This window comes from Cheilinus undulatus, linkage group 6, assembly GCF_018320785.1.
Source record: "Cheilinus undulatus linkage group 6, ASM1832078v1, whole genome shotgun sequence".
NCBI classification, from domain to species: domain Eukaryota; kingdom Metazoa; phylum Chordata; class Actinopteri; order Labriformes; family Labridae; genus Cheilinus; species Cheilinus undulatus.
This window is the reverse complement of record NC_054870.1, coordinates 54202742-54229360: the sequence shown is the minus strand read 5'-3', so window position 1 is coordinate 54229360 and position 26619 is coordinate 54202742. Positions and strand designations below refer to the sequence as shown.

The 26619-nt window shown below is 41.6% G+C and overlaps 1 long non-coding RNA gene across 2 annotated transcripts in view; it reads right to left on the bottom strand.

The window, feature by feature from the left end:
* The window catches only part of LOC121511587, a 40812-nt gene extending 19716 nt beyond the window's left edge, over window positions 1–21096 (bottom strand). The window contains exons 1-2 of one of the 2 annotated variants that reach the window (XR_005992057.1): window positions 21032–21096; window positions 17763–18034 (exon numbers count right to left, since the gene is read on the bottom strand). This is a non-coding gene — a long non-coding RNA (uncharacterized LOC121511587). Of the gene's footprint in view, window positions 1–17762; window positions 18035–18143; window positions 18225–21031 lie in introns of those variants that run through there. The other variant, XR_005992058.1, reaches the window with a different exon arrangement.
* Between the last annotated feature and the right edge of the window lie 5523 nt (window positions 21097–26619).

Below are 26619 nucleotides of genomic sequence, written 5' to 3'. Positions count from 1 at the left end.
CTGGTGAACTCTAGTCCAGATTGAATCTGAGTTTTCTTCAACAGTGTCTTTCTCTTTGCCACTCTCCCATAAAGCTCTGACTGGTGAAGAACCCGGCCAACAGTTGTTGTCTGCAGAGTCTCTCCATCTCAGCTGCTGAAGCTTGGAGCTCCTTCAGAGTAGTCATAGGTGTCTTGGTGTCCTCTCTCACTAGTCTCCTTCTTGCACGCCCACTCAGTGTGTGAGGACGGTCTGATCTAGGCAGATTTACACATGTGACATATTCCTTCATTTCTTCATGATGGATTTAACTGAACTCTGGGGGATGTTCAGAGACTTGGAGATGTTTCTGACTTAGACTTTTCAATAACCTTTTCTCTGAGTGTTCTTTTGTCTACATGGTGTAATGGTAGCCTGATTACATGACCATGGTTGATTTATAAAAGCAATAAAGGGGTAAGACATCCAACGGGGTGTATACTAGGGCTGTCAATATTTATCTACAGTCCTATTCCAATTTCATTTATTATTTTTTTACAGATTTCAAATTATAGTTGAATATTTATGCACATTTTTTATGAATATGTATGTAAAACATTCATTAGCTTTAATCACTGTGTAGTTACACATTTGTCCCCTAGAGGACGTTCTAATATTACATCACAGATTCCAATGAAGAAATAATGAGCTAGAAGTAAAAGTAGTTCATGTTCATTTTCATGTACTTTACAGTGCAAACAGCCCCCTGCTCTGTTTAGAGGCTTTTATAGGGCTGAACCATTTAGGAAAATAATCTAATGGTGATTTTTTCACCCAACATTGCGATTGCAGTTTAACATGTGATTATTCTTCAGGTTCCTCATTTTATAAACCACAATTTAGAGCACACAAAGCTATTTCCCCCAGAAAATTATATCCAATCTCCCAAAATCTACAAATAAATGTTTAAAAATTCTAAGAAAATAACTAAAAATTTAAAACCCGACCCCCACCCAAATAAATCAAATCAAATAAAAAAAATTCAAGAAATTCCTCAAATTTTCATAAAAATACTAAAAAAATCAAATCACCTTCTCAAAAATTTAAATATAAATTTCTAAAATTTTCATGAAATCACCTAAAAGTTTCAAAGCTAATTCCCCCAGAAATTTGAATCAAATTCCCTCAAAATTAACAAATAAATGATAAAAATTTCCATAAAAAACACCTAAATCTTCTCAACAAATTTCCAAAGACATTTGAATCAAATTCCCCAAAATTTAAAAATACATTCCTCAAATTTTCAAGGAGATACTTTACATTTTTAAGGCACCCCTCCCAAGCTAAAATCCCCCCCATTTTTTTCTATATTGCAAATTTGACATGAATTGTAATGAAGGGGGTGATGATTTTATGGATTTCTTATTTTAAAAAAGACAAAAATATAAAAAACAAGGAAAGTAGGAACTTTGGTCAGTTATTCTAGAAAATACTGGCCCTTGAATGTTTGCATTATGTGTAGAGTAAAACACATCTGCTTTAAAAAATGTATTAAACTGATTTTTCAAAAATATTTTCCAGGTCAAAGAAATATTCCACCCGCTGTGATTGGAGGATTGCAGTAGGTCACGTTAGGATTTAATCTACATTTGGATTATTTGCCCAGCCCTACTTTTAACAGGTATTTTGGTACTGATGGTCAACTTTAACACGAACAAACGGGTTAAAAATTAAATGTCAAACAGAAATAAACTAATCGCGCTGCTTACAGCAGTGATGAAATCCTCTTTATAACGAACAAAACATTAAAAAATGTCGGTACTTTCTTGTCCCTACATGTTTTTACCTAAAAACACGAGGTGACCCACGTCTTCTGAACCAAGAACAGAGCGCTTTTGTTCACTATCGTCCCAGCCGTGGAGATGCACAGGTAACGGCGTGCCAGCTGGGACAGGAGAGGATACCTGGACCGGATCATTATCCACCCTGACAGAGGGTTACTGTTGGTGGGCGTCGCCGTTTTACTCTCGTACATCAGCATCTCTTGATGTCGCGAAGCCTCGCTGGCCAAATCACCGCCAGCGTGTACACCAGCTTGGAGATAAACATCACCAATGGCGGCCATTGCTACACCTCTGTGTTTTGGTATGAAAACTAGGGATGCACCGAAATGAAAATTCTTGGCCGAAACGGAAAACCGAAAATGAGGAAACCAAGGCCGAAAACCAAAAACAGAAACACCGAAAGAAATTATGCCAATTATTAGTACCATTGCATTTATGGCTATGGCTGGCAAACATTAACATTAATGCTTCAAAGAATAAATCAATTACAAAATTATGTAAATATTTATTAAGCACTTCATTCCAACGATACACAATATAAAATAAAATAAAATAAAATACAAAAAAAAATGTTTAACTTGACCGCACTCATGTCTACATTAAATCAGTGGTTCTCAGCCTTTTTTCAGTCATGAACCCCCTAAACAGCTCAAAGCTTTTTGGCCAAAAAAAAAAGAAATTAAAGAGCTGAGACAGCCTCTGATTCATCAAACTTTGTCACTGATAAACACTTTCAAATTACAAATATTAGATTTGTTTTTCATACATTTTAAATGTTAAAAATGCATGACTAAAGTCATGGCACATCTTCTCATCTCTAAATGTGGGAATTCAAATGAATGTAGCTGTTGAAAACAGAAACTGAAAGGCTTTAAACCCAGAAGTGTGTAAAACTCTGCTCAGCTGCAGCGTCTCTCTGGAACAACATGGAAATAAAAACATAGAGCTAGAAAAAACTAAAAACCTGTAAATAATAAACAAGTTATAAAAAGACTTCTCAAACTGAAATCATGAACTTATTTATAGATCAGCATTTCTTCACAAAAAATAAATCCTAAACCTTTTTATGAATGGAGAGGTTGTGAATGCAGTGACTGACAGGCATGCTCCAGTGTGGGTCAAACCATCCTGCCATGGGGGAGACTCAGGGGGGTTTAGGGTGATTAAATTTAATAACATACAAAATATTAACTCCAGTTTATAACCTTAAGGTTCTTACACCCTATATGCAATTTTTTCATGCAAATTATTCACACAAAATATTTACATTTGAACCTGTAGGGAGTCAAAGCAAGCTTCCTCACCTGCAACATCATTACACAGCCCAACATTGCTGCATGTTTAAGTAGCACATTTGCACTCATGTGGACATGTGGGGCTGCCTGCTGCCTGTCTCCCTCTCTACCAGGCTAAAAGAGAGGCAAAAACACAAGAACTGATACAGACAGATATGAGGAGATACCAAACATCAGGTGGTGTTGGAGAGGAGGACGTTTCTGTTCCTCTGTCTGCCTTATTAATCGGCACCACCACCACCATGAAACTCACACAGCTGGAGCTGTTTCTAAACTAGCAGGACTTTAGTGAAATATTTACCACCACAGTCTCCTCTGACCTCAGACATACGAGTTATAAAAGCTCCAGATCAACCAGCTAAATGACTCCTCTGACCAGTCTGGAACACAAACAGGTGAGCCAGTCTGTGGAGAGTTAACTCCTCTCAGCGCCAGCCTCAGCTGTGTGATATTATAACTCTGATTGATCATATTTGACATGGAATGAATGAAAAGTCAGTCCCTCCTCTTACAAACGTGGCTGGCAGTGAATGAAACAGTGAAACTAAACGGCTGACGTCCTGGCTGTGTGTCCTGCGTTACGCAGGAGTGAAGGACAGAGAGGGACACACCTCCTTTTATCTTCCGCTTCAAAAATCTCAGTGTTTATCAGAGGACAGAGAAAACTCACCGCCGACGTTCGCAGCACGAATGTGATTTTAGAATGTAGTAGTATACTCTTCCTGACGTGCAAAGAAAGGCGCTATTTTTCTTAAATAGCCGGCATGTATTTTAAAATCTCGCGTACCCCCTGGAGTGCCTTCACGTACGCGTACCCCTATTTGAGAACCGCTGATCCAAGCGCGTGCTGGCCGCGGTTTTTGCTTGCGTCATCACAACGTCGTGCTTCGGCCTTGTTGTTTCGGAGATAAGAGACTTTTGGCCGAAAACCGAAAATGCACTTTTGGGCCATTTTCGGCCAAAAATTTTCGGTGGCCGAATTTTCGGTGCATCCCTAATGAAAACTTTATTGTTCATCATGTCACATGACCTGTGACCAAACATTTAGTCCCTATACCTACATATGGGTGAAGCAGATGCTGAGGAGGGACTGGAGAACGATTATAAACAGCAAAAATATTTAAAAAAAATGCTCCAACAGTAGCTTCAGCTTTAGAATATGAATGAGTTTTTAAATATTTAAATCATACTGAAACCCCAAAGAACGGTCCCAGCAGCCTTAGTGTGTCTGGATCATCTTCTTGTCATGGTCGTAGGAAGCTAGAGTCCAAACTACAACCTGATGTGTAACAGACCCTTTGAGTGATTTGAGGAAGCTCTGCATGAAAGCAGGTCTGTTGCTGTGAAACTAAAACATCATTTCATCTTAGTCATGCCTAACCCTGTAAATGTGGAGGCTGAAATAAACCTCATGGTGTGAAGAGTGTGGCTGATTAAGATGACCGAGGTAGGAGGACGTCAGAGAGCGGCTTCACTATGAATAGAAAATTTGACTCATCAGCTGAGATGGTCTCAGGTTGACCGTAAATTTTATCCATAACTTAGTGAGATAGTTTCATATTAGAGAAAGCAGGTTAGATGCATGCAAAGAGGCTAAACCAGCAGCATCATTGCAGATACAGGAGCAGATTAACCTTTTGATTCCTGCTCTTGGCTGACAGTAAGGCTGTCCAGGTTTTCCATACTTTAACATTTCTTGATATCTAATATTTTAAACTATAAGATCTGTTTGGTGATTTAACATGATGAAAATACCAAAGCTTTACAACACTTTAGATCTTCAGTCACGTCTTTAACCACAAGATGCCAAGAAAAACTGAGATCTTTGGTCTGAAATGCAAATAAAATTGTTAAGATTTTTGGAGGGAAACACTGCCAGGGTTTTGTGTAATTACGTCTAGTGTTCATGGGTTTGCCTGCAATTTCTTTTGGCACCTTTTCAGTGAGAAATCACCCCTGTTTGGTGTCAAGGATCTAATTTTGTATTAAAGTAAATAAAGAAATAAACATGTGGCAAATGTTCATAGACATCGTTTGCTTAGCCGGGTCTTTTACATGAATATCACCAAAGTTGGAGCAGAAGAATGGTGCATCTTGAATTTTCCAGCCTTAAGCAGCTTAATGATTAACTTTAGAGAAGGTGAAGCAGCATTCAGTGTTCACTTTTTCCTTCATCTGACGAGTTTAACCTCCTTGGAGGAGGACGCAGCGGCATGTAGAACACAGAAATGAGATCAGGGACAAGACCAGGCTGTCGTGGTTCAGAGAAATCTCTACATCAGGGTTAAAACAGGAGTGAATGCCCTTGGAAACAGGCGATACCTGTTTACTTCCTAAAGCTGATTTTAGAGCAGCTCCAGGATAATACTCACAAAATGAGTCCCATGATCCAATCATCCTGCAGCAGAATGGTGTTTAAGGTCATCCATTGTTACAGAAAAGGCTCATTTCAGCCAATCTAAGGGTATCTTGGGCTTAAAATGGGTAAGCTGGAGTCTCCGAGCCAGAGGAGCAAAAAGTGAAGTGGTCCAAGGAACCTCTGGTTGGTGTTTTGAAACATCCTGTTAGCTCATAATGAAACTGAGCTAAAGCTGCTCTCTCTCGGCCGTGGCTGCTGGCCAGGTAAACATTCAGCAGAATTCAGGTTCTCACAGATTAGCCAGAGAGGAAAACTCTCTCCTCTGAAAGCATGAAGGAAGTGTGCCGAGGGCGGGCTTCCTGTTAATCACGCTCACTCCTGCTCCGTAAAGACGGGCTGGAGGTCACAAATCCTGGCGTCTTATGGTCCACATACTACCAACAGAGATAAAACATACTAAAATGTCATGTCACAATGACAGCGACCTAGAACATGATGGTTATTGATATTTCATGGTATGTTAGGATTTTAGAACGACAGCAGTCACATTTTATTTTATTAAGAGAATCAAATTAGCAGCAGAGAGCCAAACACACTAACGTCTGCATAAACATTAGAGTTCAGATGTTTCTCAGTCCACCAGCATCAGTAGTGTGATGGTCTGGACCAGGACCTGGACCCCTAGAACCATGAATTCTGCTCTCTAGCAGAAAATCCTGAAGGGGAGTGTCCAACCATCAGTTCATGATCTCAAGCTCAAGACCACTTGGGTTCTGGAGCAGGACCATGATCCCAAACACAGCAGCAAGTCCACCTCTGAATGGACTAAAGACTACATGAAGGTTCTGGAGTGGTCTAGTCAGAGTCTGGACTTAGATCTGACTGAGATGCTGTGGTTGACCTTCAACAGGCCGTTCATGCTGGAAAACCCTCCAATGAGGCTGAATGAGAACTATTCTGCAGAGAAGAATGGGACAACATTCCTCCACAGGGACGAGAAAGACTCAGTGACAGTTATCACTACCGACTGCTGCAGTTGTTGCTGCTGAGGATGGAACTACTAAATCAGGTTCAGGGGGCTGTGACTGCCTCACATGAGGCCAGGGAGGCTTGGATGGCTTTGCTCTTAAAAATCTACCTTATTTACTTTGGTTATCTTTGCCTGAACCCCTTAAAGCCTGCTGTCGCATATTTGATACATACCTCTATCGAATCAATATGATCACAAATGACTAAAACAACCTCTGAATACAATCTGATAAATGATAAAAATGCCCCCAATAGATTATCAGTAACCAAAAACACCTAAAGTATTAAAATGATATACAAAAAAATAAAAATGGTAAATTTTATGGAAATTTGGATTTTTTTGGATTTCAGTAGAAAGCAAAATAAACATTTCATTTCCAAAAAATTAGAATTTTCTGGCTATAATTTGTGTTTTCAGGCTTTTTAATGTTAAAATTTGTATGATGTTCTGAAATATTTACAGTGGTTAACCAATGTATCAGCCCACCCTAACCCTAACCACAGTCAGGTTTCTGCCACAGCTGCCCTAAATTAACAGCATTGGTAATTACCACAATCATTTTGATGTTTCTGCAATGGTTAATACACCAATATGTAGAAGCTCTTTAACCCAAATGATATTTTTAATGCTAAAATAGAATTATTATTGTTATCCATGAATTTTCAAATTTACTGATTTACAAAAAAACTGAAAAAATAGTAAAGAACATGAATATTTCTGATTAATATGTCAAATTATAGTTATTTACTGTCATTCTTAAAGAGAAAAATGAGTTTTAGTGGTTGAATGTTATGCCTGATTCATTTCTGACTTCTCAGAGAAGCCCAGTGAGCCGGCTCACATTTGGGTGAATTCAGTTTGAAATTCCTCATTCCTGTTGAAAATGGTAAAACGTGGAGAGCTGACTGAAAATGAAAGAGTCCGCATTAAAGCACTTCATGATGCTGGATGGTCTCTGAGACAGAGATGACAGCTGGTCTGATACATTTGTTAAGAACTGTAAGTGTGACTAATATAAAGAAATCAGGAAGTAAAATACTATGAATGCGCACGGTTAATCGGTGAAACGGTTAAAATCGTTTGTCAAATTAGCTGGCGCAGGATTTACTAGTGGGTTTAACTAATTACCTACTATTTTTCATGAACACGGTCTTGAAATCCCCTCTATAATTCTCTTTACCTCTCCCGCCACTAGAGGCCGCTGTAGCTTCAGTTAATGGCCGCTGTCTTCCTGTCTGGCACTTCTTCGGATGTAAACAATCAGAAGCTCAGCGGTGGCTAAGCTGTTAGCGTGTAGCAGGAAGACCGCGGTACGACAGTTTTCTAACGTAGTAAATGGAAATAAAGTGGTGTGTGGGCCGTCGAGGGTTAAGCTTAAGAATACTCACCCGATGTGGAAAGAGGCCAAATATCAAAGCGCAACATTAATCTGTAAAGAGGAACGAAGGCGGGTGGCGCTAGCTTTCAATGCTAGCCATGCTAACGTCACACCTGCTATCACAGCGACCCTGTGAGGACTTTGACTGTTTTCTGGAGGTTTTCTCCTCTTTAAACTAGTCGGTTAAACGAAATGTAAATGAGCGTGTAGCTGAACAGGGAAACAGACGCTCAGGAACATCCGTAGAAACACAGCCTCACAGCTCTGTTGACTTTGGTGTATTGCAACATTTCTGCTTCCTCAAAAGAGATTTTATTGGGAAGAAGACTGGGGTCAAACATCAGGTCAGGGTTAGTGACCTAAAAAAGCTATAACTATGCCTGGCGGTCCACCAAGTTTGCTGATGATAGCACTTTTGATAGCAGAACAACCATGCAGCCTTCTAAGTTAGAATCCAGCAGCAGCAGTAGGAATGTGTGTAGGATGGACGATCATGGAGGAGTCCAGGTATGATGTGAACATGGATAGTCCTGCTATGTAGCTTCTTATGTAATCAATAGGGCTGGGCAATTCATCGCAAACTAGATTAAATCGCAATATGGCATGATGCAATTTTCAAATCCAGACAGTGCAATATTTCTTTAACCTGAAAAGTGTTAAAATACCAGTTTGATACCATCTTTTTTCTTATTTTTTATGCTTTATACCAGTGTTACTCAACCCTGCTCAACCAAAGAGCCAAACAGTTAAAAAATACCTTTGCAAGAGCCACAATCTAAGAGGTGAAAAGTGGCAAAAACAGCCTATGTTGCAATAACAATAAGTTAAAGGTGGCAATAATGGTCAAAAAGCAACAAAAATGGGTGAAAAAGGGGCAAAAATAGGGAAGACAGCTGGGAAAGGGTCAGAAAGTAGCAAAAATGGATGAGAAGTGACAAAAAATGAGTTACTGTTGGCATGAAATGGTCCAAAAGTGGCAAAACCGTGAAAAAAAATCTGTGAAAAGTGACTAAAATGGGCAAAAACTAGGAAAAAGTGGTATTTAATGACAATAGGCAGCCTACCTGGGTAAAATGTGGAGAAAAAGGTGAAAAAGGACAAAAATGGGATGAAAGTGTCAAAATGGGCAAAAAAGTTTGGAAAAAGTGGTATTAAATGGCAAAAGATAGTTTACATGGGTGAAAAGTTGAAAAAAGGTGAAAAAGTGCAAAAAAAGTTTCCCTTTTTTAAAGTTTTCTGGAGGAATATTCAAAATTCAGACATAAAAGAGCCACGCGTTGAGTATCACTGCTTTATACGTTATTCAAACCTTCAAGTATCTTCTTTATCTTTTACAAAAATCTTACTTTTCTGCTCATGCATTTATTTTTCTTCATGAAAATGAGAAGAACATGAGAGATGATCATCCCCTTCAATAAAGCAACTGATATCAAATTTGCTATATGAGCCAAAATGGCAGTAAGATGTTTTTCTAAACCTACCCCTAGTTTAACTGATCTAATATTGTTCTTGTTATAATATAGAATGATTTCTTGCTGATGTTTGTTAAACAACAGAAAAAATGAGGAACCTAAATAATCGTATTTCAAATCTCAATATTGCAGGAAAAAATTGCAGTTTGATTATTTTTGCAAATCGTTCAGCCCTGGTAATCAATAATATTAAACACCCCCAAACAATGATCACAAATTGAATTTCAAAAGAAGAAAGCGTGTCCCTGACCCTGAAGACGGACACGTGGCACTGAGGATGGGAGTTAATGACACACCAGCCTTGTTAGACGTGGGGCTCCTGGCTCCATCAGTGATAACGTCACAGACAAAGTCAATCTTCATTCTTCACACTCATATTCGCCTGACATTAGACCACGGCAGGGACAAAGCAATCAGGTCAAAATCATGCCGTCTGATCTGGCCTTGACCTCAACTTTGGCTTTTCTGGATGCATTTTTGACTGGTTTATGACTGAACACACAAGGACCGCAGCCGTGTGAATCTGTTTGTGGTGTTTGCTCTGCTGCTGTCAGCTGTTAATAAATCAAACTCTGGCTGTTGTCTCATACTCCACATTATCTTGGGTTAATCCTGACAGAGATAAACAGCAGAAAAACAAGAACGAATGCAGGGATGAAACAGGAAGGAGGCAGAGAAAAGAGTGGTGCTGCAGCAGTACTTTCACACGTTTTCTGTGATTACTGCAGAGAAGGTGTCTCTCTGCCCTCCACATTTCACTGTGAAGTGTGATCACAGCGCTCCATGCAGAGTCGAAACGGTCTGATGTGATAAGAAAAGAGCCCCTCTGTTTTTGGACAGTATCCACCAGCGCTCTGTCATGTTTATCTGCAAATGACAAGCAAACACGATAGTAGGAACATACACGATATGCTTGTGTAGTGAAGGGCTGCACAGAAGGATATGGAGGAGAATATCAGCAGTTAAATCATGAGGGAGAGCTACGGTATCAGCAAACCAGAAAGAACAGCTGGGCTCGCCTAACCATCTCTCTGCTCCTCTCAGACACGTTTCTTTGATCGCCGTGAAGTCGAGAAGCAAACACAGGCATCCCACGAGAGCCGTCCAAGTGACGCAAACAGTTACCAGTAATAGAAAGGCGGCAGCTCGCCGAGAAGGAATCAGCACTGAGTCTTAATGCAGAGTTCTAGCACGGTTAACAAAGAAATGAAGCATTCACACCACCACAGCAGTGATGATGATGTTAGAAACTCTTCAGCTCTTCAGGATCAGCCACGCTTTCTTCTTCATGCTCAGCCTGAAGCTGCCAGAATGTCAGACGGATGCTCTCCTGTGTGCTAAAGAAATACAGGCAAACTGACAGTTCATCAGACTGATACTGACACCCTAATCAATACTCCTTATTGATGTGAGCCCTCACGGATACCACTACTGATCCTTCTCTAGTATGTGATGGAAAATCACCATCAGTTGATGATGGCTCCAATAACGGACGCTCAGAGTTTCTGTGGTCTGAGTATGAGTTAGTTTTACTAGGCCTGTGTCAAAGTTAAAACTCAGAGTTTCCCCTAATATTCATCTGTGACTGTCTACTTTCCTTGAACCCTGCTGCTTTAGCATCTTTCAAAGACATTCCCCTTTAACCCTGGGATCCTAGTATGTTCAATTTGAGGACATTCATCATTTTTATCATCATTATTTTGAGTTGACAGTCACATTTTTATAGATTGAGGTATCAAATTTATTTTTCTTCATATTAAAAGATGTGTTGCCCATAGAACTCTACTGACGCCAAATATCTCCATCCATCCTTGTTTGTCCAAAATCTGGACAATAGACTTCCATTAAAAACAGGTTTTCTGACTGTGTGTCTATGGCACCAAAACAACATACAGCAACCTTTACTATGCAGTCATCGATCACCAGGGCTCTAAATTTCACCATCCCACAGTGATCCAGCAGATAGTGCCAGCACACCATTTTAACCCCTTCAGCAACGCACATGCAGGACTTCTTCCATGGACTCAGAGTGTTTGAAGCGCTATTTCACCCACTAAACATCATCAGAAATAAATGACACGATTGGTGCCACTAGATATGGATGTCTGAGAGTGGGCTACATGTGTAAGGAAAAGTGTGTGTGCTCGGGTGTGAATCTGCGTCTATGTTTACAGCTGTGAAGTGTTTACAGGAGAAAATGCTACTTCTGAGTTCTGCAGTCTGGGACTAACAAAAGGGGGACATTTGGACAATTTCAACTTTTCCCTCACTTCATAGCAAGTGGATGGACATGCATGAGGATGCACGGGTCTTTTCCATCAATAGGAGAGAATATGTCATATCTCAAACATGCAGTAAATTTATATCTGCGTGTAATGAGCGTAATCACGGTCACATTTTGCTTAGAGGTGGAAATGCGAGTGTTGGTGATTCATATCCTACATATTTCCTCTGATTCTTTATGCCTGTACATAAAATAAACCTAACATGAACAAACATGTGATCTGGTAGAGGAGGAGGCTGGAGAACAGGAGGGTAAAACTGGCGTGTTTTTGGCTCCGATAGACTCGTCTGTTTAGCACGGACGCTATCTCACTGAATCACAGTCAGAGGCAGAGTGGACAATAACTGGCATAAAAAGAGTTTAACTTTGATTTTTTTTTTGTTTTTAGTGGTCAGGGTTGAAGTTGTTGAAGAGATTTGAGTCAGTGAAAGTAAAAAAATGTTGAAAAATGATTATTCTATTAACAGTTCTCTGTATGTCCAGAATATGGACGAACAAGGACAGATGGAGCTAAAAACTCCACGGGAGCGAGGGTCAAAGACACATCTATGGTTCGCTCATCAACTGTAAACTAGGGCTGAACCACTGGGGAAAATAGTCTCATTGTGATTTTTTTACCAAATATTGTGATTGTTTCTCACGTTCCTCATCTCGTGTATTTTCCAACAAAAAAACAGCAATAATTCATTTCATACTATAACCAACACATTAGATCAAACTAGGGCTGGACAACTGTGAAGAATATCTAATGGTGATCATTTTGACTGTTTTATTTAAGGGAATGATCATTTTTTATAATTCTCATATTTAATAAGAAAAACATATAAAATTAAGAAAATAGGATTTTTTGTACACTATTCTAAAAATATGCTGCTAGAATGATTGCATGAGGTGTAATACGTAACATCTCTGCTGCAACAAGTCTTAAACTGGTATTTGACACAAATGATGCTCCCTCTGTGATGTGATGATGCTATGCTGGGATTTAATCTAATCTGCGATTAATCGCCCAGCCCTACTGTAAACAAATTTATTTTGATTATTGTCCAGAAGAATTTCTTATTTTATTGTGTGGACAGATTAACAGCTTTGTTTATAGTTTTTGATTTACAGCAGGAGGAGGAAAGACTGTGGATGGGCGATCTACACTGACGTTTAAGAGAGAGAGAGAGAGCTCGTCTCATCAGGGCCACAAATTCTGTCCTCCATTCACATGAAGCAGTCTGACTTTTACCTGGGTTAAAGTTGAGCTCCTGTCCTTATGCCCCCCCCCCGTCCTGCTGCAGACCAAAGATCATGACATACCTGCAGGCGAGCAGGGACGGGGGCAGACTTCATGTCTGGGGTGTCCAACAGGGCCAAAGCTTCCACAATGAAGGAAGGCCCACTCCAAACAGCCTCACTGGTTTATGAATCATCCACTTTTAACATCACAGTATGGAGAATGTCTCAATAAACAGTCACGTTTCTGTTTTATGAAGTTAATATTAGGGCTGTCAGCATAAATGCATTAATCACAATTAATCAGTCAATAATAAGTTCATAGATTTTTCTTTTAATGGCATGAATCCAGGGCTTTATTGCTCCTTTCCCTTTAAAGGATTATTACACATTAAACAATGACTACAATCCTTTTACACAAACCCGTTCCCCGTCTCTTGGGGACAAAAACATGAAAAAAATCCTCATTCTGTGCCATAAAATTGACTTAATTTTCACTTTTTTAATCCTTGCATTCTGTCTATATTAGCTGATTAATGTAAGGCGATATTCAGAGCAGTCATATCCCAGGCTCTCTGTCTCTCCTTATGAGCTAACGGTCGTCTCCTCCAGGTTCTGAGTGGACAGATATGAGCTGTTTGGCAGGGCATGATGCATCGATGGTACATCCTAACATCAACCAATCAGCCCAATCAGAATTAGCCACTAGTGGCAAAACGTTAAACAATGAATGAAAGACATTTAATGTCAGCGTTACAGGTGTGGCTCTAATCTCTAAATGCCCTGGAAAGTTCCAGAGTTCCAGGCTTGCTAGAAAAGCGACTGTGAGGGCTACGATGGCGTGGATAGCATCATTAGAACAGCACAATGGCAGGCTGCAGGAGGAGATAGTAAGAGGATAGGAATTATGGTTCAGAAGTTATTTAACATTCTGTAATCTGTCTCTTTTTATTCTAACGACGGCGCTGGTCTCTGAGGGGTAAGGACTCTGCAGCTTCTCTCTGCAGCCGCAGATATAAAATCACCACGGCTCCTTAATGTCTCATCTAAGCTCAGCTCAGTCACGTAGTCAAACATATTCACCTTTTTAATGTTCACTAATTTCCTTTACAATCCATAACAAGTTCATCCCTATAATCTCCAATCTACCCGTGTACCCAGTTAATATCTACACCGCTTGTCCCGTATCCTAGCGGTCACTGGGAGAGAGGTGTGGTCACCAGTCAACCCCCAACAACCCAGCACGCTCACACTCACACCTGTGGGCAATTTAGAGCCATCAGTTAACCTAGTGAGCAGGTTTTTGGTCTGTGGGAGGAGAATCTGGAGAGAAACCATGTGGAGAACACGGATAGGCCCGGTCCAACACTGAAACCAGGATCCAACAATGCTAACCACTGCACCACCATGCAGCACCCTTCAATCTAATAAAGGTTACTGACTGTCTTTCAAAATAAAAGCAGGTCTGGATCCAAACAAGAAGTCAACTACCCTTTCTTTAAGACAAAAATCCAAAATGAAACAAAAATGGTTTTAGATACAAAATAGGGAAATTCCAAAACATAACAGAAAAGTCAGATTAACTGCAATTAGAAACCTTAATTGAAGAAAGAGAGAGGCCACCAGGGCAACCTTCAGGCACACTCGCTCGAGTCAAGGATTATGGTTTCAGGGCATATCCAATAAAAATAAAAATCACTAGGAAAGCCGATCGGCTTCGACCGCACAGAGTCTTCATCAGGGCTTGAACACACACTGACACAGGTGACGTTCATTTAAAAGAACCGTGATCTGAAGGCTGAATCCACACCAGCTCGAAGGTACAATGCTAAAGGAATTCTCAGAATGAATATATAACCCCTTATAATAGTGAGAAAGACAATATCAATGAAGAATTATAAGAGAGAGTAACAAAAAGCAAAATATGCTGTGTATGTAAAACATTTCCACATCCAGAATATAAGCCAAATGAAGCAAAAGATGCAGGACGTAAAAATAGGGGTGCACCGATCGATCGGCCAAGATCGGTATCGGCACCGATTTCCTTAATTTTAGATCGGCAATCGGCCAATCCTTGTAAATAAGATCGGTGGATAAGATGGGTTTCATCTGCCTCTACCTACTAAAATGTGAAAACTGAAAGACTAAAGGAACTGATATAATTTAGTAGTTTGGACAGCAATGCTCTAAACTTTTCATTTATATTTGAGAGAACTACCTCATGTGCAGTTAGAACAACAAGTTTGTATTGTTTCACGGGGATTGTTCAGTGTTATTCAATAACATAAGACTGGAACATTGAAGGTGTATGCTGTCAGTTATAAAAAAAATCAGGTTGCTCCTACCACTCAGAGCAGACACACTCAGAGGAAATACTGGCAACATGACAATCCTAATGACTATTTTCTTACCAACACAGAGGACTGTATTTATCTACCTTCATAGATGTTAGAGTTTATAGCATCAGCTTTGGCTATTCAACAATGTTTTCACTTCTAATTCAGCCCAAATCCCTCCAGTCTTACCCTGCTCTTTTCAGACTGGGATCAATAAGACTGCTGGAGGAAGGTCAGAAGTTGTCAGAGAGTTTCTATGAACCTGAGAAAAATCAGAACAACAGAACAGTCACCAGAGAAAGTGTCTGCATCCTGGATCTGCTTAATACAAAAACATACAGCTCTAACAGGCCTGTCCTTAAAGGACGGCATAAAAACAGAGTCTAACAAAACCATCTCAGCTCTGTGTGTGTGTGTGGAAGTGTGTGTGGATTGATCCTAATCCATGTCTCGTGATGTGGCTGCAGAGGAAAGGGGGAAATCAGCTGCAGAGGTCTGATCTCAGAGAAATCTGATTTCATTTCCGTGAAACGCCAACACAAAAACAACAGCGCTGATGCAACACTCATAACAAGAACACACAATCTGTGGTTTACACCTGCCCCCACCGCTGCAGTCTTCATCAGAAAAACCTCTGGCCCTGAAACCAGCCCCATGGAACTACACAGACTCTAAACTTCACTAGTAAAACTGGAATCATATTCACAGCTGTTTCAACATCCTGCTACAGAAGTCTTAGACACCTGATATGGATCATTTCTTTATGTCTCATTCACAGAGATGCTCCAAAGCATGAGATTAACGTCACTGTGATGTTTCCCCTTCAGTATGAACGCCAGTCATGGAGGTGTGAAGGGGAGTGCCGTGCAGCCCCACATCAGCAGAAGCCACTGTTTGATGGTTTCATCAACACCGCTGCAGGAGGGACTAGCATGCAGAAACACGACATTCATTGCTGCTGCTGCAGGACAGTCATCATCCTTACTCATTCAGCTGTGCTTCAGCGCTCCCAAACTTTCCGCTAGTCCTGTCAGTAAAAAATAATAAACCAGCTCTGAAACCAGGGCAACTGGCAGGAATACAGCGTGACATGATGGTATTTGTGTTACAGGCTGTCTCAGTAAATGACTACTGGGTAAATTAGTGCAAAAATGTCATCATGATCATTTCAAGCACAACTTCAGGATAAAGAGGATTTAGGTTTTGGAAGAATCTTAAATACATTCAGCTTTTAGGGTGAGAAATTTGGTTTTTAACTAGCTGTATAGGCCAGAAAAACAGCTGGAACAACCACCCTTCATAACACAAAAATCTCCTTTTTCCATTGAATGAAACAAACATATTAATACTGATAGGGACCCAGATCAATAAGGAGTATCAATAAGGATATCAGCTTCATAGTAAACAGTGCACCATGCTTCACAAACCTTAATAAACTACACACTATTGTTCATCTTATGATATGCCAATTGTTTTAGGGGAATAAATGGATGTTTTGGATTGTGGCTTGTACAAAAATACTGTTTTTGGTAGAGCGGGGCAATTAATCGCAAAATGAGATTAAATCACAGTAGGGCCTGCTGCAATTTTCACATCACAGATTTTCTTTAACCTAAAATTAAAAAAACAAAAAACAAAAACAGTTTAATGCAGTTTGTTTTGCTGCAGCAGCAGATTTTATATTCTACACATCATGCAAACACTCAAGAGTCTTTTTTAGAAGTTCTACAGAAGTCCTTTTCTTGTTTATGTATATTTCTTTCTTAATCAAAATGAGAATAATGTAAAAATCTAATTCAATATGGCAGCTGATCAAATCAAATTTGCAATTAGAGCAAATATTACAATAAGTTTTTGGTATTTTTTTATTGTTTATCTTCATTTTTTAGTCCCATATAGTGCAGGTTACATTATAGAATGAATTATTGTTTTTGTTAAATGAGCACATAAGATGAGAAACCTAAAAATAACATGCATATTCAACTGCAATCATAATATTGGGGAAAAAATCGATATTAGATTATTTTTGCAAATTGTTCAGCCCTAGTTTTTAGTGTGGTTTCTCAGTGGGGAAAGGCTGAATACCATTAACTTTAGTTATTCCTTTACTATTCATTTATTTAAGCACTTTCAATCATCTACATCTGTCCTGCAAATACCAGAAAGCTTCACCATCATCACCCAGATACAGACACACTAGTTACAGTGGAATATTTAAGCCTCTATGGGATCTATGAAAGTCCTGGAAAATACCAGAGAGCATCGCTACCAGTGTGGTAATAAATACAGGCATGTTATCCTTTATCTGGGAATCTCTGAGCTCCTCCAAGGATCTCTAAAAGTCCTGGAAAATACCAGAGAGCATCACTACCAGTGTGGTAATAAATACAGGCATGTTATCCTTTATCTGGGGATCTCTGAGCTCCTCCTAGGATCTCTAAAAGTCCTGGAAAATGCCATCAAGTGTCACCGACAGCACCTGAACAATGGGGCCACAGACATTATTCACTAGAGAATACTGAGCTCTCTCCAGGATCTTTACATCTCCTGGGAAGTCCCATGAATCTCCACCACAGCAGCCTCACCTGCAGATCGGCTCCCTGCAGCCTACAGTCCATGTACTTCTCCCAGGCATATGACAGCTCTGCCTGCTGATGGCTGGCCATGTCGTCCACACCTCCAAGAACAACAGCAGCAGTCAGGCTGACGAGGAAGTCATGAGTGGTAGCCCGCTCCTCTCCGTCCTGGTCCTCCTGCCGGCTGAAAGTGCCCCAAACGAAGCCTCGGCTCCTCTCCTGAGTAATTCATATCAGGCTCATGACACACCGCGCCGCTCGGCCACTTTCTGACTCTGTTTCTGCAGAAAAACACAAAGTGTCAACGGTCAAAGGAGCACCGTTAGCTCTGTGTGCTAGTTTCGCGGTTACCGGCTAACTCTGAGATGCTAACAATCATTTATGACGCACTTTAACCCGAAACTTCATCCAAACGAGGACGAGCTTTACCACAACAGCCAGGCTTCAGCAACACTCAGCTAGCTAGCTAGGTGGACGGACACAAACTACGTCATGCTAAGCGCAGCTAGGAGGAACTCTCTTCCGGTTTCCTCTTCAAAATAAAAGCCGTACAAGCTGTAGTGATGCGTATTTCAGCTTTGGGATACAGGTAAAACAGTGACACTCATCCCTGCTCAACCAAGAGCCAAACTGTTGAAAAATGCCTTTACAATCTAAGTGGCGAAAAGTGGCAAAAACAGCTTGAAGTAGCAATGACATTAAGTTAAAGGGGAGCAAAAATGGCAAAAAAATGAGAGAAAAGTGACTAAAATGGGCAAAAAGCAGTCAAGAGGGGCAAAAAATAGGAAACAAATGGTATTTAATGGCAAATAGTAGCTTAAATGGGCACTTCATTATCTCTCACCCCTCATCAAGAGCTGAAAAGCATGACGAGCTATTGCTGGGTTAAAATTGGTGTTGAAATTATTTATTCATGCTATTTTTAACCAAGTTAACCAATTTTTTTTCTACCAATTTCTGACACTTCTTTAGACAACTTATATAATTTTGCAGTTTTTTTTTGTATTTTTGCCACTTCTTATTACTACTTTTGGACAATTTTTACCACTTTTTTGGAACTTTTTGCCACATTTAACCCATTTTGTTACCTTTTTGCCACTTTTCCCCCAATTTTGCTATTGTTTTTCCACATTTTTGCCCAATTTGCCCTTTTTCATCACTTTTAACCCATTGTTGCCATGCTTTTTCATCACTTTTAACCCATTGTTGCCATACTTTTTCATCACTTTTAACCCATTGTTTCCATACTTTTTCATCACTTTTAACCCATTGTTGCCATACTTTTTCATCACTTTTAACCCATTGTTTCCATGCTTTTTCATCACTTTTAACCCATTGTTGCCATGCTTTTTCATCACTTTTAACCCATTGTTTCCATACTTTTTCATCACTTTTAACCCATTGTTGCCATACTTTTTCATCACTTTTAACCCATTGTTTCCATACTTTTTCATCACTTTTAACCCATTGTTGCCCATTGTTTCCATGCTTTTTCATCACTTTTAACCCATTGTTGCCATACTTTTTCATCACCTTTAACCCATTGTTGCCATACTTTTTCATCACTTTTAACCCATTGTTTCCATACTTTTTCATCACTTTTAACCCATTGTTTCCATACTTTTTCATCACTTTTAACCCATTGTTTCCATACTTTTTCATCACTTTTAACCCATTGTTTCCATACTTTTTCATCACTTTTAACCCATTGTTGCCATACTTTTTCATCACTTTTAACCCATTGTTGCCCATTGTTTCCATACTTTTTCATCACTTTTAACCCATTGTTGCCATGCTTTTTCATCACTTTTAACCCATTGTTGCCATGCTTTTTCATCACTTTTAACCCATTGTTTCCATACTTTTTCATCACTTTTAACCCATTGTTGCCATACTTTTTCATCACTTTTAACCCATTGTTGCCCATTGTTTCCATGCTTTTTCATCACTTTTAACCCATTGTTGCCATACTTTTTCATCACCTTTAACCCATTGTTGCCATACTTTTTCATCACTTTTAACCCATTGTTTCCATACTTTTTCATCACTTTTAACCCATTGTTTCCATACTTTTTCATCACTTTTAACCCATTGTTTCCATACTTTTTCATCACTTTTAACCCATTGTTTCCATACTTTTTCATCACTTTTAACCCATTGTTTCCATACTTTTTCATCACTTTTAACCCATTGTTTCCATACTTTTTCATCACTTTTAACCCATTGTTGCCATACTTTTTCATCACTTTTAACCCATTGATGCCATCTCCATGATCCCCAGGTGGCTGGGCCCCAGAAAGCTCTCCCCTTTATCCCCCTTATAGGCCACCTTGTCTGTAAAATTACTTCAAAAGCCTTTTTTGTGTTGATTTAAATATTTAATAGTTAAATATTGAGATCTCAGCTTAACCTTAGGTGTGCCTTGGGTGAAAAAAGTTTGAAAACCACTGCCCTAAGGACCTGTGTAAATCCAGTTTTACATAACTTTTATTTTCCAAAAGAATAAAAAAAAAGTTTTTTTGTTGAAAAAAAAAAGCTATACGACTAACTGAATTACACAAAGCTATCCAAAATAATATCAACATCGACTGATTAGTCTGATTTATTGAAATTACTCTGTGGAGGATTTTCATTTGATGAACAGACAAATCTAATAAAACAGCTTTCCTACTTGATTCAACACACTAATAAATGTCAAATCAATTTTCTATTTCTGTGTAACATATCTGTAATGTATTAACATTTATTAGAACTCGGTACTATCACACGCATTATTTAATCAATACGACGTAACAATAAAACATAGAAATAAAAGGTTTTCTGCTCTAATTGTTAACTGTACTCATTTGCACATTAAATTAAATACATGTTTTGAACAGATGTCTTTTATTTTGAAAGTCCTGCTTAAGCTGTATGAAATTGTCGCTGCCTTCACAGCGGAGGCAGCTAAAAGCTCGATAATTTACCCAGAATTTACGTGCTAATGCCGTTTTAATCACACAGCCGCTACATTATTTTAAGTCCTGCATATTTCCAAAACTAAATATTTCATGTTCTGGATCTTTCGATCATTTTCCGACCATAATGACGTTAGCTGTTATGCTGGATGTTGCATCGCATCGTAAGACTGAGAGGCAGCTGTCAAAACTGTGGGGAGAGAAATGAACTGAGCATTAATGGTCTTTATCGAATCAAACACACTACCAGGCTGGTTTTAATCTTCTATGCAGTGATATTTAACCTCCAGCCGAGAGAGAAATGATCGTTTTCATACATACCTTCGTTTCTCATGAATTAACTGCTGCTAACGCTAGCCTTCCTCCAGCAGAGGTTGGTATGTGTTATTATACCCGCAGCGCGGACTGACAGGTTACTCCGCTTAGTGAATGCGGAGTTCCGTCGTCTTTCTTTGAGTAAAAAAAATGGCTTTTCTGATAAATCAGAGGCCCAGATATCAAATACTTTATTTAAAAAAAAATCCGTTTCTGCTTATTTGACCGTCAGACGTTTGGCTGAACTACGCCTTTAAATCATGCATTCCAAACTATCCTATGCATTTGGTCGCCTTTCTTCAATATGGAAAAAAAAACATATTTGTGAATTTAAAACAGAATCGACAGAGTAATTTATTTCTGCGTGTGAAAAGTCTTAATCAATTTACACTCTTAAAAAATTAAAGTAAATTAATCCTGACAGACTCTGTTGAGGGTAGACAAATCTCATAGTGCTGACGGCCAATGACATGAAGGCTGCAACAGATGGCGCTATCCTACCTAGACTATTTCTGTCACTACCAAAAAACACACCAAAGAAGAAGACCAACGAGTTCAGGAATGGTGCTGCGTTTGAGGGATTTCTAAAACCTGTGAATACGGTTGAATAAGGTGACTTTTAAAACGAGACTAGAGAGTGTAAAAATAATCCAAACACAGTCAGTAATCACTCTCATGTGATCCAGACTCTATTAACTAGTATTAACAGAGCACTTCCTGCAGACCTGGGGACTCTACTGGGCCCATAAAAGCAAATCACATCAATAAAAAGAGACAAGACCTTCAAGAGCTTTGAAAACAGTTGAAGAATCTTAAAATCTGCTCTATAACGAACAGTTAGCCGATGCAGAGACTTTAAAATGTGTGCTCTCTTTCTGGTCTTTGTCAGCATTCACACGGTGGAGTTTTAGAGACGTTGAAGCCTGAAAAACAGTAATCCAGTTCTACAGGTGATATAAGCATGAATTAATGTCTGTACACTGAGGGAGAATCGGTCACAGTCGGTTCTTTAAATGATACAAAGCTTCATTCGTTTGTTCTTCTCCATTTAAGAAGTGTTGATCAAACAAAGGAGGAACCGTTTTAATCTGCATATCAACCACTACAAGGAAGTTAAAGATAACCTTTACATGAGTGTCAACATTCCTGCAGGCTGCAGTTTATGTGGCAAATTATTCAAATTCCCAGCTTTCAAAACATGACTCTGAATGCACCACTGACGTCAGCAGGTGTCTCCCTTCTGAGCTTTCTTCAGACTGCGGGGGAGGCCTTCATGACGTCATCCAGTTCATTTTTGTCAACAGGCAACAAAATAAAAGACAGGTGACAGGCAGGAGGACAGGTGAGAGGCAGGAGGACAGGTGAGAGGCAGGAGGACAGGTGAGAGGCAGGAGGACAGGTGAGAGGCAGGAGGACAGGTGACAGGCAGGAGGACAGGTGAGAGGCAGGAGGACAGGTGAGAGGCAGGAGGACAGGTGAGAGGCAGGAGGACAGGTGACAGGCAGGAGTACAGGTGAGAGGCAGGAGGACAGGTGAGAGGCAGTAGGACAGGTGAGAGGCAGGAGGACAGGTGACAGGCAGGAGGACAGGTGAGAGGCAGGAGGACAGGTGACAGGCAGGAGGACAGGTGAGAGGCAGGAGGACAGGTGACAGGCAGGAGGACAGGTGAGAGGCAGGAGGACAGGTGAGAGGCAGTAGGACAGGTGACAGGCAGTAGGACAGGTGACAGGCAGGAGGACAGGTGACAGGCAGGAGGACAGGTGACAGGCAGGAGGACAGGTGACAGGCAGTAGGACAGGTGAGAGGCAGTAGGACAGGTGACAGGCAGTAGGACAGGTGAGAGGCAGGAGGACAGGTGACAGGCAGGAGGACAGGTGACAGGCAGGAGGACAGGTGAGAGGCAGTAGGACAGGTGACAGGCAGGAGGACAGGTGACAGGCAGGAGGACAGGTGAGAGGCAGGAGGACAGGTGAGAGGCAGTAGGACAGGTGAGAGGCAGGAGGACAGGTGAGAGGCAGTAGGACAGGTGAGAGGCAGTAGGACAGGTGAGAGGCAGGAGGACAGGTGAGAGGTAGGAGGACAGGTGAGAGGCAGTAGGACAGGTGAGAGGCAGGAGGACAGGTGACAGGCAGTAGGACAGGTGAGAGGCAGTAGGACAGGTTAGAGGCAGGAGGACAGGTGAGAGGCAGTAGGACAGGTGAGAGGCAGGAGGACAGGTGACAGGCAGGAGGACAGGTGAGAGGCAGGAGGACAGGTGACAGGCAGGAGGACAGGTGAGAGGCAGGAGGACAGGTGACAGGCAGGAGGACAGGTGAGAGGCAGGAGGACAGGTGAGAGGCAGTAGGACAGGTGACAGGCAGTAGGACAGGTGACAGGCAGGAGGACAGGTGACAGGCAGGAGGACAGGTGACAGGCAGGAGGACAGGTGACAGGCAGTAGGACAGGTGAGAGGCAGTAGGACAGGTGACAGGCAGTAGGACAGGTGAGAGGCAGGAGGACAGGTGACAGGCAGGAGGACAGGTGACAGGCAGGAGGACAGGTGAGAGGCAGTAGGACAGGTGACAGGCAGGAGGACAGGTGACAGGCAGGAGGACAGGTGAGAGGCAGGAGGACAGGTGAGAGGCAGTAGGACAGGTGAGAGGCAGGAGGACAGGTGAGAGGCAGTAGGACAGGTGAGAGGCAGGAGGACAGGTGAGAGGTAGGAGGACAGGTGAGAGGCAGTAGGACAGGTGAGAGGCAGGAGGACAGGTGACAGGCAGTAGGACAGGTGAGAGGCAGTAGGACAGGTTAGAGGCAGGAGGACAGGTGAGAGGCAGTAGGACAGGTGAGAGGCAGTAGGACAGGTGAGAGGCAGGAGGACAGGTGAGAGGCAGTAGGACAGGTGAGAGGCAGTAGGACAGGTGAGAGGCAGTACAGGTGAGAGGCAGCAGGACAGGTGAGAGGCAGGAGGACAGGTGAGAGGAAGGAGGACAGGTGAGAGGCAGTAGGACAGGTGAGAGGCAGGAGGACAGGTGACAGGCAGTAGGACAGGTGAGAGGCAGTAGGACAGGTTAGAGGCAGGAGGACAGGTGAGAGGCAGTAGGACAGGTGAGAGGCAGTAGGACAGGTGAGAGGCAGTAGGACAGGTGAGAGGCAGGAGGACAGGTTAGAGGCAGGAGGACAGGTGAGAGGCAGGAGGACAGGTGAGAGGCAGTAGGACAGGTGAGAGGCAGGAGGACAGGTGAGAGGCAGTAGGACAGGTGAGAGGCAGTAGGACAGGTGAGAGGCAGGAGGACAGGTGAGAGGCGGTAGGACAGGTGAGAGGCAGGAGGACAGGTGAGAGGCAGTAGGGCAGGTGAGAGGCAGTAGGACAGGTGAGAGGCAGGAGGACAGGTGAGAGGCAGGAGGACAGGTGAGAGGCAGTAGGGCAGGTGAGAGGCAGGAGGACAGGTGAGAGGCAGGAGGACAGGTGAGAGGCAGGAGGGCAGGTGAGAGGCAGGAGGACAGGTGAGAGGCAGGAGGACAGGTGAGAGGCAGGAGGACAGGTGAGAGGCAGTAGGGCAGGTGAGAGGCAGGAGGACAGGTGAGAGGCAGGAGGACAGGTGAGAGGCAGCAGGACAGGTGAGAGGCAGTAGGACAGGTGTGCTCTGAGAAATTCAACATTATCATTCAGGTAAATTCTGCATTTATTATAAACAGAAATAAAGAGTGAAACCAGAACAGGGATCTTATAGCTTCAGTATGAACACAGCTGCTTTAACATGTGTCATATCTTCTCAGTGTGAACTTAAACGCTGACTCAGATTGAGGGCGTTATTTTCACACCTTTGGGGATGAAAGAAGACAAACCTCCAAACAGACTGTTTATTTAAAGCCACACCTTTATAATTAGGTAAAGAAATGTTGGCTTCTGATGGTAGTGTGGTGGAGAAACCAAACAAGAGATGTTTTTGTTGCAGCATATCTCTAGTAGCAGGGGTTCTCAACGTTGGGGTCAGGACCCCATTTGGGGTCGCAAGACACTGTGAGGGGGTCTCCAGATGCCTTAAAAAAAACCCACTTAGAATGTTATTTAAATTGCACTGTTGCCACTTTATACCAAATTTACCAAATTTTAACCCTTCTTCATCACTTTTTAACACCAATTTTATTTTAGCACATTTATGACACCATTTGTGTCTATTTTAACCCTTTCCACCACTTTTTCTGCCTGTTTTTGTCACTTCTAAATCCATTCTTGCCACTTTCTGCCTATTGTTGCCTCATTATTGCCACTATTAACCACTTTTTACACCCCTTTTTGTCCATTTTAACCACAATTATCACATTTTTGCCAGTTTATATCAATTTTCATCCCAGTACACCGAATTTCCCCCAATTTTTTGCACTTTAAAGCCATTTCAGCCACTTCTTAATCCCTTTTTACCACTTTTTGTGCCTGTTTTTGTCAATTTAATCCATATTTGGTTATTTTTTTGCCACAGTTATCTAATTTGCCACTTTTAACCCATTTATATTCTTGAAAAATACAATTTCAACACCTTTTCCACCATTTTTTACCATTATTCACTAATTTAAGCAATTTTTCACCCATTTTAAATATGTTTTTACAAAGTTATTGTCATTTTAAGAAGGCTATTTACTACATAAAAGAATAGATAGAGATCTTTGTTTCTTTGACAAGAGTGGTTATTATTTAGGTCAAATATAAAATATGGTTTTCACAGCTTAACTTCACAATGGACCATGGTTATTCTGACCTCCATGGGCCCCCAGTTTGTCTGGGTCCCAGAAACCTCCCCCTTTATCCCCCTTATGGACGGCCTTGTCTCCACAGGACTATTCTAGAACGTTCCTGGCTGTTCAACCACCCTCAGGTCCAGTGGAGGTCCCTGGTCTCTGGTACCTTTATTTTGGGGGTCCCTGGTCTCTGGTACCTTTATTTCGGGGGTCCCTGGTCTCTGGTACCCTTATTTCGGGGGTCCCTGGTCTCTGGTACCCTTATTTCGGGGCTCCCTGGTCTCTGGTACCCTTATTTTGGGGGTCCCTGGTCTCTGGTACCCTTATTTTGGGGGTCCCTGGTCTCTGGTACCTTTATTTTGGGGGTCCCTGGTCTCTGGTACCCTTATTTTGGGGGTCCCTGGTCTCTGGTACCTTTATTTCGGGGGTCCCTGGTCTCTGGTACCTTTATTTTGGGGGTCCCTGGTCTCTGGTACCCTTATTTTGGGGGTCCCTGGTCTCTGGTACCCTTATTTTGGGGGTCCCTGGTCTCTGGTACTCTTATTTCAGGGGGTCCCTGGTCTCTGGTACCCTTATTTTGGGGTCCCTGGTCTCTGGTACCCTTATTTTGGGGGTCCCTGGTCTCTGGTACTCTTATTTTTGGGGGTCCCTGGTCTCTGGTACCCTTATTTTGGGGGTCCCTGGTCTCTGGTACCCTTATTTTGGGGGTCCCTGGTCTCTGGTACTCTTATTTTTGGGGGTCCCTGGTCTCTGGTACCCTTATTTCGGGGCTCCCTGGTCTCTGGTACCCTTATTTCGGGGGTCCCTGGTCTCTGGTACCCTTATTGGTGGGGGTCCCTGGTCTCTGGTACCTTTATTTTGGGGGTCCCTGGTCT